The sequence below is a fragment of the Rattus norvegicus genome, chromosome 16 (assembly GCF_036323735.1).
Source record: "Rattus norvegicus strain BN/NHsdMcwi chromosome 16, GRCr8, whole genome shotgun sequence".
NCBI lineage: Eukaryota > Metazoa > Chordata > Mammalia > Rodentia > Muridae > Rattus > Rattus norvegicus.
This window is the reverse complement of record NC_086034.1, coordinates 88,669,633-88,685,471: the sequence shown is the minus strand read 5'-3', so window position 1 is coordinate 88,685,471 and position 15,839 is coordinate 88,669,633.

Below are 15,839 nucleotides of genomic sequence, written 5' to 3'. Positions count from 1 at the left end.
ACACACTGCTATGTCTCTATTCATTCTTCTGACTGTCTGGACTTCTCTCCTGTCTCTTCCCATACCTGATCTTGCCCCCCTTTTCCCTCCCCAACCGATACAACCATTAAAAATGATGACTTCATGAATTTTGCATGGACGGAACTAGAAAATATCATCCTGAATAAGGTAACTCAGGAAGGACACACGTGATATGTACTCACTGAGAAATGGATATTAGCCCCAAAGCTTAGGATGTTCATGATACGACTCACAGACCAAATGAAGCTTAACAAGAAGGAAAACCAAGGTGTGAATGCTCCAATCGCACTTAGAAGGGGTTAACAAAATGATCAGGGGAGGTAGAGGTCAGGAGAGACTTGAGAGGGAGAGGGGGGAGGGAACAGGGGGATCAGGTATGGGAGAGACAGGAGAGAAGTTCATAGGGTCAGAATAATGCAAATTTCTTAATTATTTCATACTAATTTTCTGTCAATAGTTTTGACTAAACTTTTCCTGTGGTGACATGGAATTTAATTTTAGAAACATTTTTAAAAACATAATTTTCTTAGCCCATGGCCCCTTAACTAAGATCAAGGTAAGGCAAATACCTGAGTTGAGATCAAAAGATGATAAGTCCAATTAGCATAATGAACACGAGAAGGGACATACCAACCTTTCGAAGTGGAACCAGCCACACCAGTTCTTCAACAGAAGCAACTGGTGCCCTGACTAGATCTAGATAAAGAAAAGCTAAGTATTTAAACTGTAGAATGCTCTGTGTGGAAGCTTTCTTTCTGTCTTACTACAAGGAAAAATTTCACAGGTGTGGAGTTTTAAGACTGCAGATAGATGGACATGGCAATCATTTTCTTTCACTAATTTCTTTGAAGGTAAAAAGTCATTTTCCTCTTGCTTCAACTAACACAACATTTGACTGTTTGCTTCCTTTCTAAGGAAATTGTTAACTTGTATCTGGAGAGATTCTTCACTAGCTATAATTTAAGAAAAAATATTCACCAGAGCTTAAAAATACAGAGGCTGATACTCACAGTCAACCATCGAACTGAGAAAGAGGTACCCAATGGAGGAGTTAGAGAAAGGACTGAAGAAGCTGAAAGAGTTTTCAACCCCCATAAGAACAACAAAAATATCAACCAACTAGATCCCACAGAGCTCCCAAGGGATGAACTACCATCCCAAGAGAACACAGGGATGGACGTATAGCTCCATCTGTATATGTAGCAGAGGATCCATTGGGAGGAGAAGCACTTGGTCCTATCAAGCATCAATGCCCCAGTGTAGAGGGCCCCAGTGTAGAGGAATGTCAAGACAGGAAGGTGGGAAAGAAAGTGTGGGTGAGGGAGCACCCTCCTAGAAGCAGCCGGGGCAGGGAGGAGGGAGATTAGCAGGGTTTTGGAGGGAAAAACCAGGAAAAGGGATACCATTTAAAATGTAAATTTAAAAAAATCCAATAAAATAAAACATAAAAAAAAGAGTTGTGAAGACATTGAAGAAAAGTTCAACATTTCCAAAAGAGATACTAAATACTATGAATGGAAAAATCTAACATGTCAACTCTGTCTCTCCATACCACTGTGGAAGGTTCTTATTACTACTATCTCTGGTGTGTACGTGCATGTGTGTTTGTGCATGTGTGTATATGTACTGAAAACAACCAATTACAAAGCATGCTGGCAAAAAAAAAAAACATTTGCAGGATGGGTTTAATAAAACATTGGTTCCATTATTAAGCAATTTACTATTTCTTTTTAATAATTCTACTGTGCAGTTTAAAGATTCCATTATCTTAATGAATTTTACACAACTCATTCATTTTCCTTTAAATTTTGTTTCAAAATGTAGTCTTGCTAGGTACATAAGCCTGATCTTAAAGTCATTAACTTGTTGCATTGGCATCTGAGACTGATGAGATCACAACTAAGCATCCAGCCTGGCCCTATAATGTCTTTTTTCCCCCATCTTTATTAAATTGTGTATTTCTTATTTACATTTCAAATGTTATTCTTTCCTGGTTACCAGGCCAACATCCCCCTAACCCCTTCCCATCCCCTTCTATATGGGTATCCCCGTCCCCATCCTTCCCACATTACCACCCTCCTCTAAACAATCCCATTCAATGGGGGTTCAGTCTTGGCAGGACCAAGGGCTTCCCCTTCTACTGGTGCTCTTACTAGGATATTCATTGCTACCTATGAGGTCAGAGTCCAGGGTCAGTCCATGTATAGTCTTTGGGTAGTGGCTTAGTACCTGGAAGCTCTGGTTGGTTGGCATTGTTGTTCATATGGGGTCTCGAGCCCCTTCAAGCTCTTCCAGTTCTTTCTCTGATTCCTTCAACGGGGGGTCCTATTCTCAGTTCAGTGGTTTGCTGCTGGCATTCGCCTCTGTACTTGCTGTATTCTGGCTGTGTCTCTCAGGCGAGATCTACATCCGATTCCTGTTGGCCTGCACTTCTTTGCTTCATCCATCTTGTCTAATTGGATGGCTGTATATGTATGGGGCACATGTGGGGCAGGCTCTGAATGGGTGTTCCTTCTGCCTCTATTCTAAACTTTGCCTCCATATCCCCTCCTAAGGGTATTCTTATTCTCCTTATAAGGAAGGAGTAAAGCAGGGTTGGGGATTTAGCTCAGTGGTAGAGCACTTGCCTAGCGAGCGCAAGGCCCTGGGTTTGGTTCCCAGCTCTGAAAAAAAGAGAAAAAGAAAAAAAAAGAAAAAGAAGAAGAAGGAGTAAAGCATCCACATTTTTGTCATCCTTCTTGATTTTGGTTCTTTTTTTGTTCGGAGCTGGGGACAGAACCCAGGGCCTTGCGCTTCCTAGGTAAGCACTCTACCACTGAGCTAAATCCTCAGCCCCTTGATTTTAATGTGTTCTATGGATCTTGGGTAATTCGAGAATTTGGGCTAATATCTACTTATCAATGAGTGCATACCATGTGTGTTTTTCTGTGATTGGGTTACCTCACTCAGGATGATATTTTCCAGTTCCATCCATTTGCATATGAATTTCATAAAGTCATTGTTTTTAATAGCTGAGTAGTATTCCATTGTGTAGATGTACCACATTTTCTGTATCCATTCCTCTGTTGAAGGGCATCTGGGTTCTTTCCAGCTTCTGGCTATTATAAATAAGGCTGCTATGAACATAGTGGAGCACGTGACTTTTTTATATGTTGGGGCATCTTGTGGGTATATGCCCAGGAGAGGTATAGCTGGATCCTCAGGTAGTTCAGTGTCCAATTTTCTGAGGAACCTCCAGACTGATTTCCAGAAGGTTGTACCAGTCTGCAATCCCACCAACAATGGAGGAGTGTTCCTCTTTCTCCACATCCGCGCCAGCATTTGCTGTCACCTGAGTTTTGATCTTAGCCATTCTCACTGGTGTGAGGTGAAATCTCAGGGTTGTTTTGATTTGCATTTCCCTTATGACTAAAGATGTTGAACATGTCTTTAGGTTTTTCTCAGCCATTCAGCATTCCTCAGCTGTGAATTCTTTGTTTAGCTCTGAGCCCCATTTTTAATAGGGTTATTTGTCTCCCTGCAGTCTAACTTCTTGAGTTCTTTGTATATTTTGGACATAAGCCCTCTGTTAGTTGTATGATTGGTAAAGATCTTTTCCCAATCTGTTGGTTGCTGTTTTGCCCTACCGACAGTGTCCTTTGCCTTACAGAAGCTTTGCAGTTTTATGAGATCTCATTGGTCAATTCTTGATCTTAGAGCATAAGCCATTGGTGTTTTTTTCAGGAAATTTTCTCCAGTGCCCATGTGTTCGAGATCCTTCCTCACTTTTTCTTATATTAGTTTGAGTGTATCTGGTATGATGTGGAGGTCCTTGATCCACTTGGACTTAAGCTTTGTACAAGGTGATGAGAATGGATCGATCTGCATTCTTCTACATGTTGACCTCCAGTTGAACCAGCACCAATTGCTGAAAATGCTATCCTTTTTCCATTGGATGGTTTTGGCTCCTTTGTCAAAAATAAAGTGACCATAGGTGTGTAGATTCATTTCTGGATCTTCAATTCTGTTCCACTGGTCTATCTGCCTGTCTCTGTAACAATACCATACAGTTTTTATCACTATTGCTCTGTAATACTATCTCAGGGATAGTGTTTCCCCCAGAAGTCCTTTTATTATTGAGAATCGTTTTAGCTATCCTGGGTTCTTTGTTATTCCAGATGAATTTGCAAATTGTTCTGTCTAACTCTATGAAGAATTGGATTGTAAGTTTGATGGGCATCACATAAAATCTGAAGATCGCTTTTGGTAAAATGGCCATTTTTACTATATTAATCCTGCCAATCCATGAGCATGGGAGATCTTTCCATTTTCTCAGATCTTCTTCAATTTCTTTCTTCAGAGGATTGAAGTTCTTATCATACAGATCTTTCACTTGCTTGGTTAAAGTCACACCAAGGTATTTTGTATTATTTGGGACTATTACGAAGGGTGTTGTTTCCCTAATTCCTTTCTCAGCTTGTTTCTCTTTTGGGTAGAGGAAGGCTCCTGATTTATTTGAGTTCATTTTATACCCAGCCATTTTGCTGAAGGTGTTTATCAGGTTTAGTAGTTCTCTGGTGGAACTTTTGGGATCACTTAAATATACTATCATATCATCTGCAAATAGTGATATTTTGACTTCTTCCTTTCCAATCTTTATCTTTTGATCTCCTTTTTGTCTGATTGCTCTGGCTAGGACTTTGAGAACTATATTGAATAAGTAGGGAGAGAGTGGGCAGCCTGGGGTAGTCCCTGATTTTAGTGAGATTGCTTCAAGTTTCTCTCCATTTAGGTTAATATTAGCTACTGGTTTACTGTATAAGGCTTTTACTATGTTTAGATATGGGCCTTGAATTCCTGATCTTTCCAGGACTTTTATCATGAAAGGGTATTGAATTTTCTCAAATGCTTTCTCAGCATCTAATGTAATGACCATGTGGTTCTTATCTTTGAGTTTGTTGATATAGTGGATTACATTGATGGATTTTCATATAAAAAACCATCCCTGCATCCCTGGGATAAAGCCTACTTCATCATGATGGATGATTGTTTTGATGTGTTCTTGGATTTGTTTTGTAACAATTTTATTTTTGCGTCAATATTCATAAGGTAAATTGGACTGAATTTCTCTTTATTTATTGGGTCTTTGTGTGGTTTAGGTATAAGAGTAATTATGGCTTCATAGAAGGAATTTGTTAGCGCTCCCTTCTGTTTCAATTTTCAGGGATAGTTTGGATACTATTGATATGAGGTCCTCTATGAAGCTCTGATAAAATTCTGCACTGAACCCTCTCTGGACATGGACTCTTTGATTGGGAGACTTTTAATAACTGCTTCTATTTCTTTAGGATTTATGGGGTTGTTTAAATGGCGTATCTGTTCCTAATTTGACTTCAGTATCTGGTGTATGTCTAGGAAATTGTCCATTTCCTCCAGATTTTCAAGTTTTTTGAATATAGGCTTTTGTAGTAGGATCTGATGATTGTTTGAATTCCTTTAATTCTGTAGTTATGTCTCCCTTTTCATTTCTGATTTTGTTAATTTGGACACACTCTCTGTGTCCTCTCGTTAGTCTGGCTAACGGTTTATCTATCTTGTTGATTTTCTCAAAGAACCAGCTTTTGTTTCTGTTAATTCTTTGTGTAGTCATTTTTGTTTCTACTTGTTTGATTTCAGCTCTGAGTTTGATTATTTCCTGCCTTCTACTCCTCCTGGGTGTATTTGCTTCTTTTTGTTCTAGAGCTTTTAGGTGTGCTGTCAATCTGGTGACATATGCTCTCTCCTATTTCTTTCTGCAGGCACTCAGAGCTATGAGTTTTCCTCTTAGCACAGCTTTCATTGTGTCCCATAAGTTTGGGTATGTTGTACCTTCATTTTCATTAAATTCTAAGAAGTCTTTAATTTCTTTATTTATTTCTTCCTTGACCAGGTTATCATTGAGTAGAGTATTGTTCAATTTCCACATATATGTGGGCATTCTTCCCTTATTGTTATTGAAGACCAGCTTTAGGCCGTGGTGGTCTGATAGCACGCATGGGATTATTTCTATCTTTCTGTATCTGTTGAAGCCTGTTTTTTGACCAATTATATGGTCAATTTTGGAGAAAGTACCATGAGGTGCTGAGAAGAATGTATATCCTTTTGCTTTAGGATAGAATGTTCTATAAATATCTGTTAAGTCCTCCTTTCAGCTATCCCTCTGTTCTCAGGCCTGAAGTCACTCCCTATAATGTCTTTTATCTCCTACAATCTAATGCTCCAGATGAATGGAAATTGTGATTATCTACCCATATTTCTTAAAGAGTAGTTTAGTTAGTAAGTAGTAGACCTCGAATTCCTTTCATTCTCCCAAGTCTCTACCATTGTAGATCAATAAATTACCATAGTTAAAAGCTTGTTGCCTATCAGCACTTGGTGGGATTTCCAGATATATAGTTGAACTTAGGTCTTAATCATTTAACCACCTTTATATAGACAGGGAGACAATTAAATGATGTGGTGAAAAGCAAACTAAAATGTATAAACCAACACACTTCACTTCTTAAATCTCCATCTAATTCATAGCTTATTGTTAGTAAGTTACATGGCTCATAGAAAGTAGGTGTGTATAATCTCAAGTTACATATATATCATACTTTTTCCACTTCCAATATAAGGATAACTATTCCTTCTCTCATCATTGAAGGAGCTGATTGTTAAAATCTCCAAAAAAGGAACACATGTTGAACCATTTTTATCAGAAAATTGAGAACTTCTCATTTATTCTAGTGACCAGGTAATTAATATATATTTCACGTGATAGTATATATACTTCTCAAATTTGAGAATCTACGTTGAATGATTTAGCCTTTTTATGAATTCATCTTAGAGCTTTCCTTAACCTTGGTTCACTGGTTTCACCATAGCTATGATTTTGGAAACTGACAAAAATTCAACTATAACTATCTTCAAGTCATGGTCATATACTAAAAGTTTTTATAATGCCCTATTATTGAGAACATTTACCAAGCAAAGTCCTTTGTAATTTTCTACCCATCATAGAAAGCTAGAATCATTTGAATAATAATTATCATTACAAAATGAGATCTATCCAATGTTCCATACCATAGCTATAGCAACTAGATTTATTCTCCTGTCAAAAAATTTAAAATGACAATATCTCAGCCATTAGTTCAAAGAAGATATCTAGAGGCTAGCCATCGGCACCAGAACATTTACCCATTTTGAATAATAACAGTAATTTGAGAATTATTTGAGAATTATTGCAATGCATCACAATATCTCTGTTTTAAAAATAAAATTAACTGTCACAAATAGACTACAGTTGTATGCCATCTACCACAGGCCTTTCTAAACAAATTACATTAACTATTCAAAATAACTCTTAATTTTTATTTTATGTTTTCTCCAAGTATCCTCTCAGGTACAGCCATTCTGTAAAAACATAAATAAAGAAAAATCAAGTTATAATATCTAACGTGTCCTACAATGCAGAAAAAGACAAAGATTCCTTAAAGGAGCTCTCATACCACACTGCTGCTCAGCAACTCGGCCAAAATACCATAAAAACTGGTACATTTTAAGGGTATATCTTTTATTGTTAGACAAGTAAGGATCCTGTGAAATTCTCAACGATACCTAAGCAGTATCAACACTATCCTCCAAAACAAACCACTTCTAAAGTGGCTTTATATATAAATAATGTTTCTTGACCCTGTAGCTGCATAGTAAACTTGGTGGCCAAGGTATAATAGGGTTATGATTTGGCAAACACCTCCCAAACAATTAGGGACCACAAATGCAAGGGGTCAAAAGTCATGATGCACACCTACACGTGTATCAAAACCTTTTTACAGCGTTTTCATAGCTGATGATGGAATGACACAAAAACATGAGGAAAGCCAAGTTTTTCTCCATTCTACTCCTATGTGCACTCAACAATGCACATTCCTATCAGCACACTTGTCTCACAAGATGCTCAAGTGTAGAAGTAAAAGTGGCATTGTTTTTACTCAAGTGCTACATTTTAGAGGGAAAATACATGAAATGAAAAAGATGAAACTTGTAATTTTTAAAAACCCACAATACTTATGAGGAAAAGAGTAACTAAAGATAGTTTTATTTTCAAATGAAGTCTGATGGGGGCCTTAGCCAAGCTGATGGATGACTGTCCAGAATTTGCAAGGCCCAGGGTAGAGTCTCAACACCTCATGAATTGTATCTGGTGGCATTTTCCTGTACTCATCATCTCAGGATCTCAGTTCAGTAATGAAACTGAGACAATTCTGAGCTGATGGACACCTTGTAAAAATGAATAAAACCTGGTCACATAAAAATTTATTTTGAATGTGGTGTGCGTGTGTGTTTGTGTTTGTGTGTGTGTGTGTGTGTGTGTGTGTTTATTTTGGTTTCATTTTGGAAAGATAGTTAAGAAATGAATGATTTTTCCTACCAAAGTCTTAGCAATATCAGGAGAAATAAGTGAGATCACTAATGAATAGCGTACCAAAAGTGAGCACACCTTGTCTTATTGTCCTTCCTGTTGTGATCTGAGGAAGGGCTTAAATTGTGTGATAAGCCTTACATATAAGATGTAATTTCTTTAATTCCACATAATATTCAATGTTCCGGACCTCAGTATACTTCAAATAGCATAGTTATAATAAAATTAATTGTGAGCACTTGATGCAATAGACAATGTACTAGACTTAATATTGTCATGTAACAGAAAAATATCAAGCAAAGAAACATTGGAAGGAATACACACACACACACACACACACACACACACACACACATATATATATATATATATATTCTTCATAACTCCTGATATGGAAATTATTATCTGATGTTTGGAGGAAAGTAATCTAGTTTTAAACCAATATCATGGTAAAATAGAGGTAACTTTTTGGTGAGGCTTAAAATATACTATGGAAGATGCTTAGAGGCCCAATAACTTACTAACTAGATTTTTTTCTAGAATGGCACAGAATGTCTGTCACAGTGACATTGTAGGCTTTCTTGAGCTACCCTTAAGTAGGGGTCCCATCGTGCTTGAGCATTCCTTATGTATGGATGTTTATCATGCTTCAGTGCTTCACCTGGTTACTCTGATATACAGAGTAGACTTGGTCTACTGAGCACATCCCAGGTAGGTGCACACATCTGTACTGTATTTGTTATATTTCACTCATTCTGGCTTCCATTCTTTTGAGAAACACAAGGCTCTTACTTTCTTAAGAAAGTCTATATTACAGCGAAATCCTATTAACCCCTCATTCAATTCTGCACCTCACAAATCCCCACTAACTGTTGATATCTTGGCTATTCATAAAATATTCAAATGCAAGCTTTTTCATCATGCATTCACTAAAACAGTTGATCATTTTGTCTTTCGAAATATGGGACAATAGCTTCATATATTATGTGCCACCTTAATTACTTCTATTCTTGTTTTGATCCCAATGTGGGATGTAAAGTTGCTAACTGTGTGCAATCCAGAAGACCTGTCTTTGTTTACCATCTGTCCTGATTCATGGCAGGTGATCAATAATATGTGTAAAGAAACAGGATTACAGATATCTTCCAATTACCAGCATCTTATACATATAGAAAATGAGCTACATTGTAAACTTTGGACATCTCTGATGATATTAAATGAATGATAAAAATGAATGAAGGAGGTGCATATTGTTATGGAAATAAAATGCTAATAGTTATGAAATTGCAGCAAGAGACATATTTTACTCATTTCCCCCCTGTATCTATTTCATATAAAGAAGAAATATTCTATAGTTGAAAATCCCTTAAGGCAACACAAGGACCTTTCATTGATTTAATAAATATCTTGGGAGAAAGAAAACAGTAGTCCTGTTCCATACAGAGTGTGAATGGTTCTTATCATGATAAAATGAGCAGCTCGAAGTTGACATTTGAAAGACACATGTCTTAGAATTTACCTCTCAACAAGGCCTGCCCACTTGATGACAGCAATGAGTACAAACTGACTTCATGGTGGAAAGAATTTAGCACTCACTTCTCAAGTCTCAGCCCTCAAAAGTAAGGAAGTGGATTCACCAGTTGCAACAGTCTAGCAAAATATCAACTCAGCTACAATGTTTGTCTTTTTCAATAAAAACCTCAGGCATAATAAAATTAAATGCATCATGAATTATACCAAAGGTAGAAGTATTGAATTAATATAGAATGGCATTACTTAATAACCATACCACATATTTAGCAGCCTATATTATAATAGTTTTTTCATTCCACCAATGATGAGAGTCAGAATAACTTCCAGAAAGGCAGAAAGTCATATTCCTTGTGCTTCTTAAGAAACCCAAATTTTATACTCTGATAACAATTTGTACATCAAGTTCTAAGTTAAATAGTTTTAAAGTACTTCTACTATTTCCAATTGGATATTTATTTATTTACATTTCAAATGTTATCCCTTTCTCTGTTTCCCATCCATAAACCCCCTATCACCTCCTCCCTCCCCCTGCTTCTATGAGGATTTTCATCCACCCATCCACGCACCCCTTTCCACCTCCCAGTCCTGACATTCCCCTACACTGGGGCATTGAGCCTGTACTCAACATCTCTGGTTGGTTGCTGTTCTTATGGGGTTGCAAACCCCTTCAGCTCTTTCAATCCATTCTCTAATTCCTCCGATGAGGACCCTATTCTCAGTTTAATGGCTGGCTGTGAGTATTCACCTTTGTATTTGTCATGCTCTGGCAGAGTCTCTCAGGAGCCAGAAATATCAGGGTCCTGTTAGCATGTACTTCTTGGCATCAGCAATACTGTCTGGGTTTGGTGGCTGTATGTATATAGGCTGGGTCCCCAGGTGGGGCAGTATCCGAATGGCCTTTCCTTCAGTCTCGGTTCCAAACTTTGAACCTCCAAGAATATTTTCCCCCCTTCTAAGAAGCAATGAAGCATCAGCACTTTAATTGTCCTTCTTCTTGAGCTTCATGTGGTCTGTGAATTGTATCTTGAGTAATCTAAGTTTTGGGACTAATATCCACTTATCAGTGAGTGCATACCATGTTTTGTTTTGTTCTGTTTTGTTTTTTATTTTTTATTTATTTTTGGTATTGGGTTACCTCACTCAGGATGATATTTTCTAGTTCCATCCATTTGTCTATGGATTTCCTGAAGTTATTGTTTTTAATAGCTAGGAAGTACTCCATTATGTAAACGTACTACATTTTGTATATCCATTCCTCTGTTGAGGGACATCTGGGTTCTTTCCAGTTTCTGGCTATTATAAATAATGCAGCTATGGATATAATGGGCATATGTCCTTGTTATAAGATGGAGCATATTTTGGATATATGCCCAGGAGAGGTATAGCTGAGTCCTCAGGCAGTTCAATGTCCAATTTTCTGAGGAACCTCCAGACTGATATCCAGAGTGGTTGTATCAGCTTGCAATCCCACCAACAATGGAGGAGTGTTCCTCTTTCTCCACATCCTCACCAGCATCTGCTGTCCCCTGAGTTTTTGATATTAGCCATTGTGACTGGTGTGAGGTGGAACCTCAGGGTTGTTTTTATTTGCATTTCCCTGATGACCGATGATGTTGAACATTTCTTTTTTTTTATTTTTATTTTTTTGAACATTTCTTTAGGTGCTTCTCATACATTTGATAGTCCTCAGTTGAGAATTCTTTGCTTCACTCTGTACCGTATTTTTAACAGGGTTGGATCAAGGATCTCCACATAAAACCAGATACAAACTAATATAAGAAAAAGTGGGGAAGATCCTCAAACATATGGGCACTGGGGAAATTTTTCTGAACAGAACACCAATGGCTTATGCTCTAAGATCAAGAATCGGCATGGGACTTCATAAAATTGCAAAGCTCTGTAAGGCAAAGGACACTGCCATTAGGACAAAATGGCAACCAACAGATTAGGAAAGATCTTTACCAATCCTACATCTGATAGAGGGCTAATATCCAATCTGTACAAAGAACTCAAAAGGTTAGACCCCAGAGTCCTTCTACTTCTAATGGAAGACTTTAAAATAACCACGGATCAGGACATGATTTAGTGGTAAAGTGCATATTTATCTTGGGACACTTCAAAAAAAAAAGCCTGAACAACCATCACATTCTTTTCATCATATTACTTACTACATTTTTAAACATCTTGACAAATTGTTTATTAATTACCAAACATCTAAGTTTTTAAATTTATTCAGTTACTCTTGATACTGTTCCCAAGCCATTCCATTTTTATATTTCAAAAAGTGGGTTAAATCTATTTGATTATTTCACTTTTTGACATTTTGTTATTTATATTTATTTTGTCTTTTTATCCCCCAATATATCTTATGTACTGACCTTGCATTTTCTGCCTCTACTTCCCAAGTACTGAAATTACAGGCATGTGTCACAATACCCAGCTAGATTTTATCTCAACTTTCCATCAAGTTTCTAGATATGAAGGACTTGAAGCCATGGTTCACTGTGTGAAGTGCTCACTCTAGAAATGGGGGGCTCCTGATTTTGGATCTCTACTACCTGGCTAAAGCAGAGTGAATGTAATGACCTGGATATTCTACCAGTGCGCAAGAGGTGAGAACCGAGATTCCCTGGAGCAAGATGTAGAAAAACAAAAACTGGTTGAATGACAAGCTTTGGGTCCAATGAAAAACCCTGACTGAATACATACTGTGGTACATGATCAATGTAGACAGTTGATGCCAAACTCAGCCCATCACACATGTGCAGACTCAATCCTTAACTCCCCCACCCCCTGCACACACACACGCACACAAATTTTCAAACATGCATGCATGTATGCAACACACAGACAAGACAAGGGGTTGAGATGTTTTTGTATGTGAAGAAGAGGGATTCATATACGGCATATCATTGTACTAGCTAAACAACTACGGTTAATTACTGCTAGTGTGTTGACTGTGCCTCTCTGTTGATGCCACAGCCTAAGCATTCTAAAATTATTTCTCTTTCATGCACTTTCTGAAGCTATAGCCAAGAATTTGTATTTAAACAATAAACATTGAACTTAATATATTTTGTTATGTTTACAAGGGGATTCCATAGTCGTAAGGATTATCTAAGTGTTTAAAATATAATAATTAATTTAGCCTTCTAAATTATCTATGAAGTCAGTCGTGTTATTACTGATTGACATCTGCAGACCCCAAGGTTTGAACTTAGAGGCTTCGCCCCCAGTCTCATGAATAGTACTCCTGTGTCTGCTGACCATAACTGTGTGTCTCCTTTGAGAACCATGTGGTGCTTACTCCTACCTGTCACGAAAACATTGTGTTAGTAAATGGATCAATTATGGTTGAAAAAAATACCTCCTCCTTCACACAATTCCATTTGCTTTCAATTTCAGGAAGGGCTATATTTAGTATATTTTAGTATATTTTAAAAATTCACAAAATATGTATTAGCCATATTCAGCCAAAATGAAAGAACGTGTGGTTGTGGGTGTCTTAAATCCTCCAAGTAAAGAAAAACACAAAAGAAATACCAGCTCCCTTCTGGGGAAAACTTAATTTGCATTGACAAGAATTTTTACTTTTCAATTCACATGTACATTAACATTTCACACTGAGGGGTTTCTTTTATTTATTTTTTCCTCTAAGTCCTAAGCAAGGTGTGCCATAATTCCTTTCTAGGTATCTCTTGGCAATATGATGTGCTCAACTGTGTGGCCATAGGTATATTTTATGCTGTTTTTATTGGTTTTTCTCAGGGTATCAAGAAAGGGGTGTATTCCCAAAACCTGTGACTTTGGAAATTTCACTGTTAACCAACTAGGCAAGATGCTACACTGACTATAACAAGTTTTTAAACACTACTGATGAGTCTATCAAGACCTGATTTGATCATCATGTCTGCTTGATCCTAACTCTATCATTTTTTTAAATTCCTCTCACTTCCCATATTGTCCTCTGGGGAAGAAAACCACTATATACAATCTACACTGAAAACACATGAACTCCCATCCTCCATGACAATGGAACACCTTTTATAAAATGTTCTGCAATTTTATGCACAAGAAAACATATTCTCTTCAATTCTTTATGTATTCTATCCCTGTTGATGTCGCTATGACCATACATATCTATTTGTATTGGTTTATAATTCACATCCTTGCATTATTTTTATTATCGAATTATTTCAGCCTTGGTCATTAGGTCTCCAGTGTGCCACTATGCTCTTTCACAAACTCCACCAAAATAATAGTCTCTTAATGGCTACCTTCCTGTACTTGGTGTGTCTGATAAAGTGACTACATTATATTTTAGAGGGTTGATATTTATTAAACACACAAAATAGAATATGAAGTTGTCATGCGACAAATGTGAAGGAAAAGGTATAGACTTGTTTCACCTAGAAGGATTTTCTGTAAGGGTTATGTGCAACTCGTCTCTAATTATGCATTGTGAAATAAAAGCAGAGTGATCTAAGGAAACTTAGCAAGCATATCTTGTAGTTATCCCTCTGTCCCCACCATTTTCTTGAAGAAACTACCAAATGAAAGAAAAGAAAGCTGCAAGCTCTCTGGTGGCTTTTTTAATTGATTAGTGTAACCAAAAATATTTAAAGTAAGCTTTTTGGTATTACGCACAAGTACAATCTATTTATTCCTCACAAAAAGCCCTAAGAGCAACATTAGACAAATATGCCCCAGTGCCTATGACATTGGATAAATACTCAAAAGCCATGGGGTATTTCTGGTTGTATCAAAAACTACAAATCAATAATAGAAAATTATTGGTCTTAACACCACATTAAATGCAAAATGTGGAGACCACTGACCATTGGGACTTAGCTATTAGGCAAACATTTCTCTTTCTGAACCATCTTATGCATCCAAAATGAGGCTGTTTTACCCATTAGAGGAAAAAAAAAGATGCACTTTGCCTTTTTTTTTTTGGTTCATTTTTATCTGAGAGAAATAATATGAGTCTTGGCCCTCGGCATTTCCTGTAGCTTAATAGCCAGCTGGACCTCGAGCCATCACCTCCTCTCAGGCAACCATTAGTTCTCAGGAAACAGTCTGCCTTGACCATTATTGCATAATTAAGACCATTTTGTGTTCCTTTAATGTGACATCAATTATTGATGTACACCTCATAGGTAAAGGTATGGAAAACGACCAGTCACAGGATTTATCTTAACAGATACCTTCAAAAGAAAAATCATCTTCTCATGTGGATTTCCAGAGACCTGACTGGATACTTCTACTTGTAGATAATTTGACAAGATGAATGAATATGAAGAAGACTGGAAAGGAGTTTCCTGTGTCCGGGGGAGTTTTAAAGCACACCCGGAAAGCTTTGAACAAGAAAATGTTAGTGTTTGGATAGAATGTCCCAGCACAAACAGACAACGCATCTGTGAGCAGACCTGTATGACATGCTAAGACAGGTCAGCAAAATGGGGAAGAGTAAAAATAAAAATGAAATAGGAGAGAGAGAGAGAGAGAGAGAGAGAGAGAGAGAGAGAGAGAGAGAGAGAGAGAGAGAACATAAAGGTAGACTTTCATGAAGGTTCCCTCTCTGTTATGATGGATTTATTCTGCTGACAAATGACAATGTCATAGTCTCTTCTGATCACCTATCTCATGAAGTAAGGCACTCAATACTATAGACTGTTAAAATATTTCAGTAATACTTTAATCAAACTAGGAATTGTAATTAGAATGCGGTGCATGCTTGCCAAGGTATCTGTACTACTGAAATTAATCCCCATCCTTCCTTTTATTTGTTTGACAAAGGATCACACTAAATTGCTGGCCTTAAATATTTAATAATCTTGACTCAGCTTCCCAAGTGCCTGAG